Source organism: Lissotriton helveticus, chromosome 10 (genome assembly GCF_964261635.1).
Source record: "Lissotriton helveticus chromosome 10, aLisHel1.1, whole genome shotgun sequence".
NCBI lineage: Eukaryota > Metazoa > Chordata > Amphibia > Caudata > Salamandridae > Lissotriton > Lissotriton helveticus.
The window spans coordinates 201,256,881-201,271,116 of NC_136071.1; the positions used below are offsets into that span (position 1 = coordinate 201,256,881).

The window sequence follows — 14,236 nt, forward strand, 5'->3', positions numbered from 1 at the left end:
ATGCACAGAATTTTCAGCGTTTGTGAATGCAATTTTGCCAAGTGGTATGTATTAAGGCAAAATAAGGAATTGCAAAATTTGCGATTCCTTAAATGCAATGTAAGAATCACCAAAAAAGTGCAATTTGGCCTTAAGGAATCGCAAATTACCATCAACTCCAAGTTGGTGGTAATTTGCGATTTCTTTGAAAAATGCACTTTTTTGCATTTCTCAAGTGCAATGTATGCCCTTAGGGCATGTATGTGCGCCACATGTGCACCCATGCTTATTTCAGGGGTGCATCAGGGTGTCCTTTTGACACCCCTGCACCCTTGAAATTATTCTCAAATTGCGAATCGCAAATTAAGAGTAACTTCCCATTCATTCCTATGGGCCTCCTGGCCCATAGAAATGAATGGGAAAGTATTCCTTAATTGCGATTCGCAATTTGCTAATCGCAATTAAGGAATATTAAGAAATCTCTAAAAAATTGCTATTTTTTACATACATCCCTATTTGCAATTCTCAAATTGCGATTTCTAAAAAATCGCTATTTGAGAATCGTAACCAGGATGTTGATACATATGGCCCTAAGTGATTTGCCCAGATTAACAGGATGTTCAGCGTCATTGCCGAGACTCGAACCCAGTTCCCCATATTTGAGGCTGAACGCCCTAGCTGTTAGGCCAACTCCTCTTCCTTTTATCTGACCTTCTCCATACTACAAAAATGCATAATTTGCTTTGATTGATATATAAACATATTATGAATATAAGCAGAAATTCCGACCGAAAATTCATCTTTGCCCGTTGGGTAACATTCAGCGAAATTGTACATAGTTGAATGCTGGCAGATTTTCACCACTAGAAGGTTTTGAGAGAGCACAAATCTGAAAAATGTATAAGTACACCATATTTACAAGCACGTAGTGTTAGTTTAAATTGTATTGCACAAGAGTGTCAACTTATATAAGAGAAAATATATGAGTGTTTGTTTTCTTAGAATAGATACATATATAAGTGTGGAAAACTAATGTAGAGGTTGTAGAAATGTTAAAATGATGTTGGAGTCACACGTTAGACGAATAAGTGAAAACGAAATGTAATTCTGCAAACCATGAAAATGTGTAGGCCACATGGCATTTCACAGGAAACGAAAGATGCTGCTACACTTTTAGTGACGTGGATTTTAAAGTCATTAGAGTGCAAATGTATTATTAGGCATAGTATTGAAGTATATGTTTTATAGATGTGTTGCATTATAGAAATGTGTGCTAGTTAAAGAATACTGTTTAAACCGAGTTAAATGTTTTCAGAGTGCAGGGACCCGCTTCATGAAAATCAAGTAGGCCTGAACAGATAATGTCGTTTCTTTGATCTGCAATGTGCTCGTTAGAGAAGAGGTCGAGAGGCACCAAGCACAAAGGCTTACACATGTTTTATGGCCTATAGATATGGTGGAGTCTGGAATTTGAGGCCCACTGTAGGATGGTCTGAATGCAGGTGCGAGGGGTCCTAATCAGTCGTAATGAATGGAGCCTTGTTCAGCGACGCCTGGCGCAGGCCTGGAGGAGGTTTCAGGAATTTCAGGGGGTACCAGCGAACTGGAGAAGAAGCCTGGGAACCAAGGTCAACTTTAACGAGGGTCCCGAAGAGTATCATCATGGAGTTTTGCCGCTGAAATCGGTACCACGTGAGGGGCGTCCCGAGGGGCGTTCCTATCGAAAATGTGATTTTGTATTAGGGAAAGCGACCCGGGGAGGAGACAGAGCAGATGATTTTGGGAGCTTAAGAAAGCGGTTGGGTAGGCAGATAGGCTGATCACGAGAGACCGATTTACAGAAGAGATTAAGAGAAGTGCGTGATCTTCTTAGGAAGTCACCACGGCTGACACCTTTTAGGTAAAGATCTTGTTAAGTAGGGATGTCACTTAGTCTAGTGTAGGGACAGACTAAACTTGTATTTTTTCCTTTCTGTAAATGACTCTCAGGTTGCAACTCACAGCGATTCTTGCAACGCCCATGCTCTTTGAAGTAGTTTTGATAATTTCCTTTTGTCGCTTAAGGATATTCAGAGAGTATCTTTTTGTACTAATACCTGTATACCTTTTGAATCTTATTCTGAGATGTTTGTATCTTCAGATACTTTTGACTTTGAATTAAACTTTTTTTTTTTTTTTTTTTTTTTGTGTAAGACCTTTATTAACATAAAGTAGAGTACACAGCATGAGCCTACAACCCTGAGGCCGGCTCGCCACTTTACCATGTTCGTTTAGTACAATCGTAGTTAGGCATAAAATCAATATGTGACCGTCAGTCAGAACCGTTTCGAGTGTTCCGATCAGGGCTCGCATTGTACAATCGATATGAGTCTTACATTTTATAATTTGATCAACCAAACTTCAACTTCCCCAACTTAAGACCACTCATTGCTCTCATACACATCCAATATAGTGAGCAAAACAGCGTTTCGGAAGATCCCCAGGCAACCTTCGGGCGTCTTAATTATTACAGCAGTTCTCACATTCCAGTGTCACGCGCACAACAACTAATCCTCCCCATTGTCCTGTAGTGAAGACAGGTAGTCCGATAAAAAGCACCATACATCCTTAGGCCTTGATTTCACGGGCAATTCCTCCTCATACGTTTGAAGCTTATCCCTACATGTCGACATGTTATGCAGCCACACTTTTGTAGTTGGTACTCTACGGCTGTGCCAGCATTGCGCCACCTGTCTTTTGGCTAATAGTAGTGCGATAGCACAGAATTTACGCTTCAGTGCTCTGAACTGGGGTACAATACCGAGCAGACAGATCTGTGGCGTGCAGTGTACCTCATCTTCCAACATGACCGAGAGCGCGGCAGTGACCTCCTCCCAGTAATTCGCAACTCTCTCACACATCATGCCAGATGTACAAAGTCTGCCCCATCCCTGTTGCATCGCTTACATTTGTCGTCCTCTTGAAGCCCATATCTGCGCATTTTCACCGGTGTGTAATAGCTTTGGTGAATGAACTTAAAATGAATAATTCTCAGGTTCCCTTTTTGGTGTTAGTATCTGTGTCAGTGCGCATGAACTGTACCATTCTTCCTCTGTTAGTGGAGTATCTAGTAGTGCATCCCATCTTTCTTTAGCTTTAAGTGTGTGGCCTGCTATTTCGGATTGTGCAGCAGTGTAAAGCCTAGATACCAAATGAGACAGGTCGTTCGTGGCGATCAGCATTTGCAGTGGTGCTAGAGTTTCCGGCTCCTCAGGGAATGAGGGGTAATGTTCTCTCAATGCCCGTGTCAATCTATAATACGTGAAGCGGAACATAGGAGTTTGATTCTGAATGTAGTCCAAGTTATCAAGTTCTACAAATGTGCCTCCCTGAAATACGTCGCCCATTTTGTCGATCCCAGCTCTAGACAGTAGCGACATCCCCACCTTCTCGCTAGTGACTGACAAGGCCTGATGGTTCTGTAGTGGCATGTTCGGTGTATATAACGGGGTTTTGTGAGCCAGTCGCCCTATCATATTCCATGCCTTGATTGTGGTGTCTACTGTGTTGATGTCCTTTGAGTGGAGCGGAGGTCTCCTATGTGACAATATCGCAGATAGGGGTACCGGATGGGCATCTCCCTCTTCAATGGCCACGTGTGTGATGTAGGGGACCTCATGGTACCAGTATGCTGCGTACTGCGCCTGGGCACACAGGTAATACAGGAGAAAATCAGGCACCCCGAATCCGCCTTTTGCTATCGGGAGCGTTAGTGTCTGCAGTTCAATGCGTGCCTGTTTTCCCGCCCAGATCAAGGTTAACACCAGGGATTTTATGCGTCGAAAGACCTCCCGTGTAGGCGTGATGGGTATGTTGTTAAAAAGATATAACAACTTGGGCAAGATATTCATCTTGACGATCGCTATTCGATCAGCTAACGATAATGGCAAATGTATCCAACGACGGACCTTATCGTCCAGTTTGGTGAGTACTACTCCATAATTCGCGCGCATTACTTCGTCTGGGTCCCTGTGGTACATGACTCCTAGGTAGCGAACCGGTTCCTGCTGCCACGCTAGTGGGTAATCTATTGCAAAGGGAGTGGTGGAATCGGTGAGGGGTATGAGCGAGGACTTTGACCAATTTATCGCCAGCCCCGAGTGGCCCCCAAATCGGATGTACTCCCGGAGGAGCGGGTTCAGATGAATTTCCGGATCGCGTACATAGAGCAACATATCGTCAGCGTAAAGCGATATGTGCAGTGGTCTAGACACAAATTGCAGCGCCGATTCCTTGTAATTTTGACGCACTATGCACGCCAATGGTTCTAACGCTAGTGCAAAAAGTAGGGGAGACAGGGGGCATCCCTGTCTCGTTCCCCGCCCAATGTCAAATGGGTCTGAAACGTACCCGTTGATCCGGACCCTAGCACACGGTTTGGTGTACAGCAAGGAAATCCACTGGACAATCTTTTAGGAAAACCCATCCTATTAAGGACGGTCATTATATAACGCCATTCGATTGAATCGAACGCTTTGGCGGCGTCCAGCATGACAGCTACAGCCTTAACCGAGGGTTTTAAATAGTGCGCCAAAGCAAATAAGGACCTTGTATTATGCGAGGTGGATCTTGTGGGAACAAACCCCGCCTGATCCGGGAGGACTAGGCGTGTCATCAGAGGGGACAATCTAACAGCCAGCAACTTTGCAAGTATTTTTGAATCCACGTTTATTAGGGATAGGGGTCTATAGGAGTCGCAGTTCTCCGGATCTTTGGCTGGTTTGAGGAGTGCAATGATCATGGCCTCCCGTAGAGTGGGGGGGAGCAGAGACCCTTCAAAGGAGGTGCCATACATGTCTACCAAATAAGGGGCAATGATATCCGCAAATTTCTTGTAAAATTCGGCAGTGTACCCGTCCGGGCCTGGTGCCTTACCATTTGGGAGGGAGGCTATCACCTCAGTTACTTCCTCGACCGTAATGGGTCGAGCCAGATATTCCCTATGGGCATCTGATAGCCAGCCTATCGCTACATCATGAAGGTATTCATATGTTTCTTCAGTAGTGGCCGTTGGTTGAGATTGATATAGTGTGCTGTAAGAATTTACAAAACATTTGACTATGTCTGCAGAATGCGTTTGAGCTACACCCTCTTCTGACTTGATCCGGAGTATCGCTGGGTGCCCCCTCCCTTCACATATTTTCCGCGCTAATACTCGCCCTGGCCTGCCCCCTTCTCCAAAGGCCCTGGCTGTATGTGTGCGATCCAGATACTTGGTTTCCGACATCACGAAATCAGTATGTTCTGTGTGTAATTCGCGCATCTTAGGAAGCAACGATATGTCCTGTGTGGTTTCATATTGTAATTCCAGGTCCCTCATCAGACTTTCGCAACGGCGTATCTGGCTTCTGATATCTTTGAGTACCCCTATAGTAGTGCTAATGCAGACGCCCCTTATTGTGGCCTTAAAGGCTTCCCAGAGAAGACAAGGGTCGTCAGTAGTTTGAGAGTTATTAGCAAAGTAGTCCTTTATTGCCTTCGTCAGGGTGTCGACATAGATAGGGTCCGTTAGGGCCTGCGAATTAAATCGCCATTGGAAGGGGGGGGGGTGTGTAGTGTGGAATGTCCAGTTGTAACAGCACTGGGTTGTGATCCGACAATGTGCGTGGCATCACCTGTACCCTACGCGCCCATAGCGCAATATCCTTGGAGCCCAGCCAGTAGTCCAGTCTGGACCAACTATTGTGTGATGTGGTGACGTGAGTGGCGCCAGGTTCGCTAGTGTGTTGTAATCTCCAGATATCTGCTAATGCCAGATCGCTCATCATGTGACCCACCATAAGCCTTGCCTGCTTGTGCTGTTCTACTGACTGGGGGGATCGGTCCAGTCCGTCCCGCAGCGTCACGTTCCAGTCCCCCCCGCATAAAATATGTGTGCCAGTGTGGTTCTGCAAGTGTCCCCAGACTTCACGATAAAAGTCCGGTGCGTCAATATTCGGGCCATAGATGTTGAGTAGTGTTATATTTTGCCCCCTTAGTTTGCCCGACACTAGTATATATCTGCCAGCTGGATCTTGTGTCACATGTCTCTCTTCGAAGTTCACCCCTTTCTTGACCAATATTAGCACCCCCCGGGAATAAGAGGAGTATGAGGCTCTGTAAGACGATCCCGCCCATCTCGATCCTAGTGTAGCGTGAGTTTGCGGTGCCAGGTGCGATTCCTGCAGGAATGCAATGTCAATATTCCACCTGGTGAGACTGGCAAATACTTGCCTGATTTTCTGTGGGCAGGAGAGCCCCCGTATATTCCATGTAAGGACGTTCAGCCCGCTCCTGCTTACGTTCCTAGAACCTGGTGTACCCATTCGATACTATACCATTCACTCCTACGCTCGCAAACAACCCGGCCTGATCCCGACCCCGTCCAGTACCATGCTCTCCATAGGCACTCACCAACCCCAACAAGGTAGTTACGTATAATGCATAAATTTGCAATGTTTCCGGTCTTTGTAAACAGTTAAACATCCCCCCCCCCATAACCCTCCCACTCCAGCAACCCCAACCTGCCGAAGCCTCACCCTTACAGAGCACAACTCCCTCAACCACTTAACCAACAACCTGGTGCCCATAACCAAACTCGTGTAGGGTTGTACCCTTTTGGAGGTCCGCTAGCGGCACAACACTCCACCCGATGCACAGGTGCAGGCGACATTTACTAGAATCAAACAGAATCGCAATGTATGTGACCATCGACCCCCAAACCCACCCCCCCAGCACAATCCTTTTACTGGGCGCAGGTAGTGAAGTTGCCTAGAGGATATGTAGCCCCATCCCACCTTGAGCAGACACGCAGGAAAGGCGCCAGGCCCACCCATATCAGTGTCCCATTCTCCCTGCATATAGTGGCTGCCCAGCCATACTCAGTTCGGCTCCCATCAGTTTGTGTGGGCAATGTCACCTCCACCAGTTCACAACTCTCAACGTGAGATGGACCGTGACGTCCAATGTTCTGTGACCTTTGTAGCCATCCCATTCGAGTTCTGAGGGAGTGGGGGCATCCCACTCTCCACTTACCATCCTTCGTATGCGTGCAGATGGTGGCGCAGGTATAGGAGATATGCAGCTGCATCCTCCGGCTAGCTGATGCACATGTTAGGGACCAGGTCCCGAACAACCATTGTACAATCCGACCCGCACATAGCAACTTTCAAGGCACCCAGATAGGTGATCAACAGCATGCAGAGTATATCACCCCTCTGTTAGTCTAAACCTCGCAACGTGAAATGAATCTTAGTGATCGGCGGGGTGCCACACCCTCCACTACACCACTCCATCACAGAGGATTCTGCAAGTACCATTTAGACGACAGGTCCCGACCCATCGCTCACAGCGGCCGTAGTATATACAGTTCGATGCGTCTGCAGGCCCATGTATCCAGAGGGGAAAGCGTGGCAACAAGGTCCAGCTATGGGTATCAGTTATTGTTCAGTGCAGGAGTGTATTCCAGTCCTTGACAACCCCGCCCCCCCCCCACCCGACCAATTCCCAGTGGCAAATGTAAACGCCCACACCTCACCTCTAGTGGATTCGTAGCGGGCCGCATCTCTCAGTTCAGTAGAGGATGGTCATGTAGTAGTTCACTGCGGCCATCCGATTAGAAGCACTCATCGCCGTGTCTCGATGCACCCCTCTCGCCGTATCAATCCGAGTCTCTATTCTGATCGTTTTGGGATGCAGACCTCGCCTCCCGCTGTGCTTTCTTAACAAAGTCAAGGGCCGCTTTGGGTGTCACCAGTACAATCGCCTGTTCCTTCCACACTACTCGAAGGCGGGCAGGATATAACATAGAATACACAATGTTCAACTCTCTCAGCTTAGCCTTCACTGTCGTGTATTCTTTACGTGCTTGCTGAACAGCAACCGTGTGGTCAGGGTAAAACTCCAAAGTGTTGCCTTGGTGGGTGATTCTGCCCTTCTCCCTTGCAAGCCGGAGGATCGCGTCCCTGTCTCGATAATTGAGGATGCGCGCCACAATCGGCCTGGGTGTAGCACCGGGCGGCGGTTTGGGGCCCAGTGACCTATGGGCTCTTTCAACAATGAAGATCTGCGACAGGGCCTCCGTCCCAAAGATATCCTTACACAAACCCTCTACGTAGTGTTCCATACGACCTGTGTTGGTCGATTCCGGCAGGCCTACGATTCGCACGTTGTTGCGCCTTGAGCGCGCTTCCAAATCTTCCTCCTTCGCTCTTATCACCTCCAGAATCCGTTCCATTCCAGCGCATTTTGTGGTGGACGTTCGCGCCTCATCCTCTACAGCCGAGATTCTAGTTTCCGCCTCATCCAGTCGTTCACCATGCTTTTCTTGTCGAGCCGCCATGCCATCCATCCTGCACGTCAAATTGTCCAACTTGCCATTGATATCCTGCAAATTTGATTGAATAGCCAAGAGTATCTTCTCCATGTTAGTGGTTTGCGGTGATTCTGAAGATCCCCCGGACTCCGCCATATCTTCTGCAGGTTTCGTCGCTCTCCTGTTGTCGAAGGACAGTTTCGACTGCTGCTTATCCGGCTTCCCCATGACGGTGGCCGGTGACTGTATTTTCCTCAGCGCGGGTCCAGACGCCCTCGTTACTCTGACCGTTGTCGCCGTGGTTCCTCGGCAGTGATAGCTCGCAGCCGCAAATGGAGTCAAAATCGCATCCGATATGGTCACTACCAGTTGATTTTACGCCAGAATGTGAGGGTTGTGTACGTTATGCGGTCAGCGGCAGTTCAGGAGCAGCCCAACGTCGTTCGGATTGCCGCGGCCGCATTCGTGGGGGGCCCTGCATCGCCCCTAGCCCAATAAACTTCCTGCTGGCTCTCAGTACAGTGGGAATCCTCTTCCCAAGATGTAAGTTCGGGCGGGAACAGGACGTCGGTGTGGTGCCTTCCCCAGACTCACAAGCCACATGTCAGGGCGCCCTTCAGTCCTCCACTGTGATCCGCTGGTCCGGTAGCGCGGAAAGCTCAGTATTAGCCCGCCGGCGTTATTTCGAAGAGCCCGCCATTTCTGCAAGCGGCACCGCCATATTGTCAGGCACCCGGCCGGAGATATGCTCAGCTCCGCCGGCGTTTCCGAGGATAGTAGCAACACAGATTAGCCACGCTGAACTGGGCAGTATGCGCTCACCTCCGGCCGTAAATTGCTGGGCTATTCTGGCAGTCCGCCGCTAACTCCGCACTGTAAACACAGGTAATGTCGTTTACCGGCGGCCATTTTGTCAGGCAGTCCCGTTCCTCCGCGATTTACTCGATATATTTCTGCACGGCGGGAGTGGGCACCGCAGCGGTCCGGGTCAGGTTCTGCTCCATACCTTCCCACTCATGTTGGTAGTCGCGCTACGCGGGATGGTGGGTTTTCAGCGTCAATGGATCACATTGTGTGTGATCGCCCGGCGGAGCTGCATGTCAGGCAGCCATTCCGCTGTGCGCCCCCTAGCGCCTCCCGACTTTGAATTAAACTTTTAACCTTTCCCAGTGGTAAGTGATTCTTTAGAGTGGTGTAAGTTCTTAATTGACTAACCTAGTAGTAGATTGTCTTTTACTCAATGACAGGTACCAACGATTCAGTCAACATGATTTGGGATCTGGTAAGGTAACTAGAGACCAGAAACCCCGCGTTAACAGTTGGTAGCAGTTTAGGATGGTTATCTTCTTGAGGAAGGTAATCTAGATAGGTTAGTTTACCCCAAGGCCCCTAGACATCGAGAGACGAGCAGCGGAAGAATCGTGCGCCGAAGGTGCAGACTGGGCAAGAAAAGCAGCAGTATCGGAGGAGAGTGAGTATAACAAGGGTCATGCGTGAACAGATTGCGGTGTTTGTGTGGTAATTGGATTGTAATGTCTTGCGGAGTTGAATGCCTGTAGAGTGATTGAGAGAAGGTTGTAAGCGCGCGCAACCTGGTAAACTGGTTACCTGGTAAACGGGTGAACTGGTGAATCTTAAGTTCAGGCCAGAGCTTAAGTGGTTTTGGGTGTATCGAACATCCAGAGTAGTTGTCGACCATAGTACGGAAGTCATGAGGTACCATTGACCGCCGTGGGACCGAGATAGGGGGAGTGTAAGAGTGAGCGTATGAGTAACGGACGCTGGTCGGAAGTTACTGTGTGTGAGTAACCTATCAGAGAAGGCGATTGTCTGGAAGTAAACGGAAAGACATTTCGTCAAGTTAAGGGGACAACTACAGAAAGACTGTGGGCGTACAGTCAAGAAAGGTGATCGCTTGGACAGAAGTAATCATTTTTCAGAGTATGAATGGGATGCACGCATGACCGAGGAGACGAGCTGAAAAAGGAGGGGAACTGCTGCGAAGGGGGACGAGTGACGTCAGAAAGAGCCGCGCTGAGATAGGGTGGCGAGTGAAGAGCCGCGACGCGATAGGACGGTTGGTGTGACGTCGGCAAGAGCCGCGACGCGATTGGGCGGCTGGTGCGACATCAGTGAGAAGTCGCGATCGGATAGGCCAGTTAGCGAGAACAGCGCGGTGATTGGTAGATTGTCATCAGGAAGTAAACAAACGCGGAGAAAAGAGAAATCATGAAGTGCTTTAAGTGTTTGAAAGGGATTTTTAAAAGAAAAAGAAGTGAACATTATTACGGGGAAGAAGCACCGCCGGAGGGTACACCAGCTCATTATATGGCAGCGAATGTGGGGCTGCATACGATATTATGGATTGGGGCTTGGAATAAGCTTACGGAAGGAAATGAAGAAATGCAGTTCCCTAAGTATGGGACGTTTAAGTTAGAAGTGTTACATCGGTTAAAAGCAACCATGTCCTCGTTGAAACCCCCGCCTAGACCAACCCAGTTTGAGGCCCTTAATGCATGGATTAGGGCGGCGCACGACAGGAATTTGAACAGGCGTCAACAAAGATTGACTCGTTCGGTAAGAGCAGTGCGAGATTCTAAATGGGACGAAGAGGCAAAGAGATGGAGGGTACAGGCTATTGAGGTAGAGAAGTTGTATCCAATGAGGGAGGTGGTAGGTGGGAGGAACCTCATGGAAGAGGATGAGGAGAGCGATTCGGAGGACAATGTGATAAACAGATTGTTGATAGACAGACCACCTCCGAGAGTTGGGGAAATTGAAGATAGAGGACTAGCAAGGGAAGATGGGACTGCCATAGAGGGGTTTACACCACTCCCTATATCGGAATGGACACCTGTCAAAGGCAAGGAGACACCTCAAAACAACACAATACAGAGTGTAGTGGGAAGGTTTGTGGTACAAAAGACGCCAATCACCGAAAAGGCTGAGTCTTTTGGATTACCGGATGCTCTTCAAGTACCTGTTACCATAGGACCTATAGTGTCGATTTACAATCCAGATCATGGGAGAGGGGAAGAGCAGGCACGGTTAGATAGAGAAAGGATTGAGATGGAAAGGAGGAATAACACGACAAATGCATGGAAGCAATTGCCAGGATCGGTAACGTGGAACACCCCATTCGATACGACTGTGGGTCCCAACACAGGACAGGGAGGTCAGAGAGGACCGATGGACCTGAGGGGACCACGGCCGAAATCTTATACAGAATTAAGAGCAGATTTGAGAGAATGGGATGGGTCCACGGTAACTCCGAGTAATAGGTCAAGAACAGAACCCGAGTGGGAAAACCGAGGTAACGGGACTGTATCTCATTGCGGGGCTAGCGAAAGCAGTCAGGGGCGAGAGGGTCAAAGTCAGAAGAATAGAGGAGTTACACGTCCTATGAATGGGAGGTAACAGCAGGAGCAGAATGGTAGGAGTATGGAGCGTGAGGAGATGTCTCGCCTCGTGCAAAACGAGGGAGACCAAAGAACACAAGAGTACAGAGATAGGTTTAGGTGCACTCATCACACACCTGGGGAAGAGGTACAACACTGGCAAAGAGGGAACAGTGAAAGATCACGTCATACATCAAGTGATCAGAGGTCACAGATGCAGGGAGAAGAAAGAGGGAGTAACGGAATGCCTTACCATGCATCCCGAGAACCTAGACAGGATGGGGAATGCGGGGCTATGAGGCGCGAAGGAGTGTTTCACCATACACCCCGAGAAGATGGAAAGGCATGGGACCTAGAGAGATGGGAGCATGGGAGGACTCCACATAACACACCAGAGCCTAGACGTAGAACTAGGAGCTGGGATGAGAGAGAGGCTGAAGGAGCACCGAGAGCCGAAGTACTGAAAGCAGCTATAAAGGTTAAAAGGCTTGATGTCTCCAGCCTAAAATCCGATCTAGACGAGATTATAGAAGGGACGGTGCCTTTGGAAAGGATTGAGTTGTACGAACAAGATGAACTGCTATTTATAGCAAAGGATATTACTAGAAAGGCCAGAGCAATTCATGAGAAACTGTCTAACCTGGCAGACAGGTACATGGTAGATTTGTCCAGAACAAAGACATTACAGAGTAACCATAGGTTGCAGTACTCAGACCAAGACCTAGACGAGAAGAGAACTACAGGATTAAAAACACACATAAGAGAGTTGATATCGGGAATAAGGGTGTGGAGAGATCTGGACAAATGGGAGGAGAGATGGTCCAAAAGGGGTACAGTTAGACGGAGTACAAGTGTGATGTCTCCAGAGGGAAGGGTAATGCAGATGTAGGCGTTCCCTTTGCGAGAAATATCGAACGGAAATTATGTACATGTGCCCTGGAGTAGAGGAGATTTAGCTGCATTTACCAACTCATTTCCGAAGTTAAGGGAGAATCCAGTTGAGTGGTATAAGCAGGTAGAGAGGTTTGTAAAGATCTCCAAAGTATTGTGGATTGATTTGAACACCTTGTTTGACATCGTGGTTCCAGGGGATTTGTGGGTAACCTGCAAGATTAGTGTCCAGTGGCCAAATGTAGAACCTGAGAGGAATGCTAGAACTAATGGACCGTCGGACAGTGTCATGGAGAAATATGAAAGAGTAATAGCCTGGCTAAAGGATAAAGTGCCTCCACAAGATATAGATTGGGTAAAAATAGACAGAACAAGACAGGAACCCAAAGAGACAGTTCATGAATTTTATGAAAGATTACTGAAAATATTCAAACAATATAGTGGACTCGATGTAATGGATCCCAAAGACATAGGACAGTTTGTGTCAAAGTTCGTTTTGGGGCTGAGACCAGATATTTGTTTGATGATTCAACAACATTTAATCTGTTGGCAAAACAAACCACTAGATGAGATCCTGCGATATGCAAGATACTGCAGTGACGAAATAGATTCTAAAAAGAAAAATCTAAAGGAGAAGCTGATGGTGGTGCAAATGCAGTCAGCCGGAAAGGGCGGACAACAGAAACAGGGGATGGGACGAAAGTCGAATGGTCAGAACAAGGATAATGAAGAAGGGTAGAGACCTAGAGTAGACTTTGCCGCTTTAAAGAAGACGACAAAGTGCCACCAGTGTCACCAGGTGGGACATTGGAGACGCGAGTGTCCCTTTAACCCTGAAAATGGAGAGCTAGAATTAGAAGAGCAAGTTCAAGAGGTTCCAGCTCAAAAGGCGACAGTCCCAGGAAGGAAGGTGGTCAAAGGGGGTCTTCGGCTCCAAGAGCTCAGTTTCCACAGCCACCGAAAATCGCGACAGGGGGAAAGGTCTTTAAATAGATGCCTCTTTTTATTGAGGAAGAAAAGTGTTATTATATTGATCCATTGACGGGACAACGTGTGAGTAAAGAAGAGGACTGTACCCTCGGGGCAGTCCTAGAGGTGGATCAAAGGGGGCCATTTGTTGAGGCTGAAGTGGCAGTATGTCCTACAACGTTCTTGGTGGATACTGGAGCTACTCGATCAACTCTGAGATCAGTGGTGGTTCCAGATTTACCGATGTCAGGGGAAACAATTCAAGTGGTAGGAGTTGCAAACAAAAGGATGACTAGTCCCTAGACTGAACCAGTATCCGTGAAAATAGGAAACCATATGAATGAACATCAGTTTGTAGTATGTGATTCGAGTCCTGTATGTCTGTTAGGAAGGGATTTGTTATGCAAATTGAACTGCACAATATACTGCACCCCGCAAGGAGTGGAGGTACAGACTACAGACGATGACGCTACCTTCAAGGTAGCCAATTCAAAATCTTGCATAGAACTATATCCTACTCTGACTGTAGAAGATCTTCCCCAGGACCTACGAGATGCTGTGGCGTCGGGGGTATGGGATTTCACAGGCGAGGAAATAGGATTGATCAAGGGGGTAGAACCAGTGAAAATAATGGTAAAGCCAAATGCCGAGTATCCCAGAACGCCTC

General features: G+C 47.9%; 1 protein-coding gene across 2 annotated transcripts in view; it reads left to right on the forward strand.

Moving 5' to 3' along the window:
• OTOA (otoancorin) overlaps positions 1-14,236 on the forward strand; it is a 185,815-nt gene that overhangs the window by 75,168 nt on the left and 96,411 nt on the right. The gene's annotated exons all lie outside the window — the stretch shown is intronic.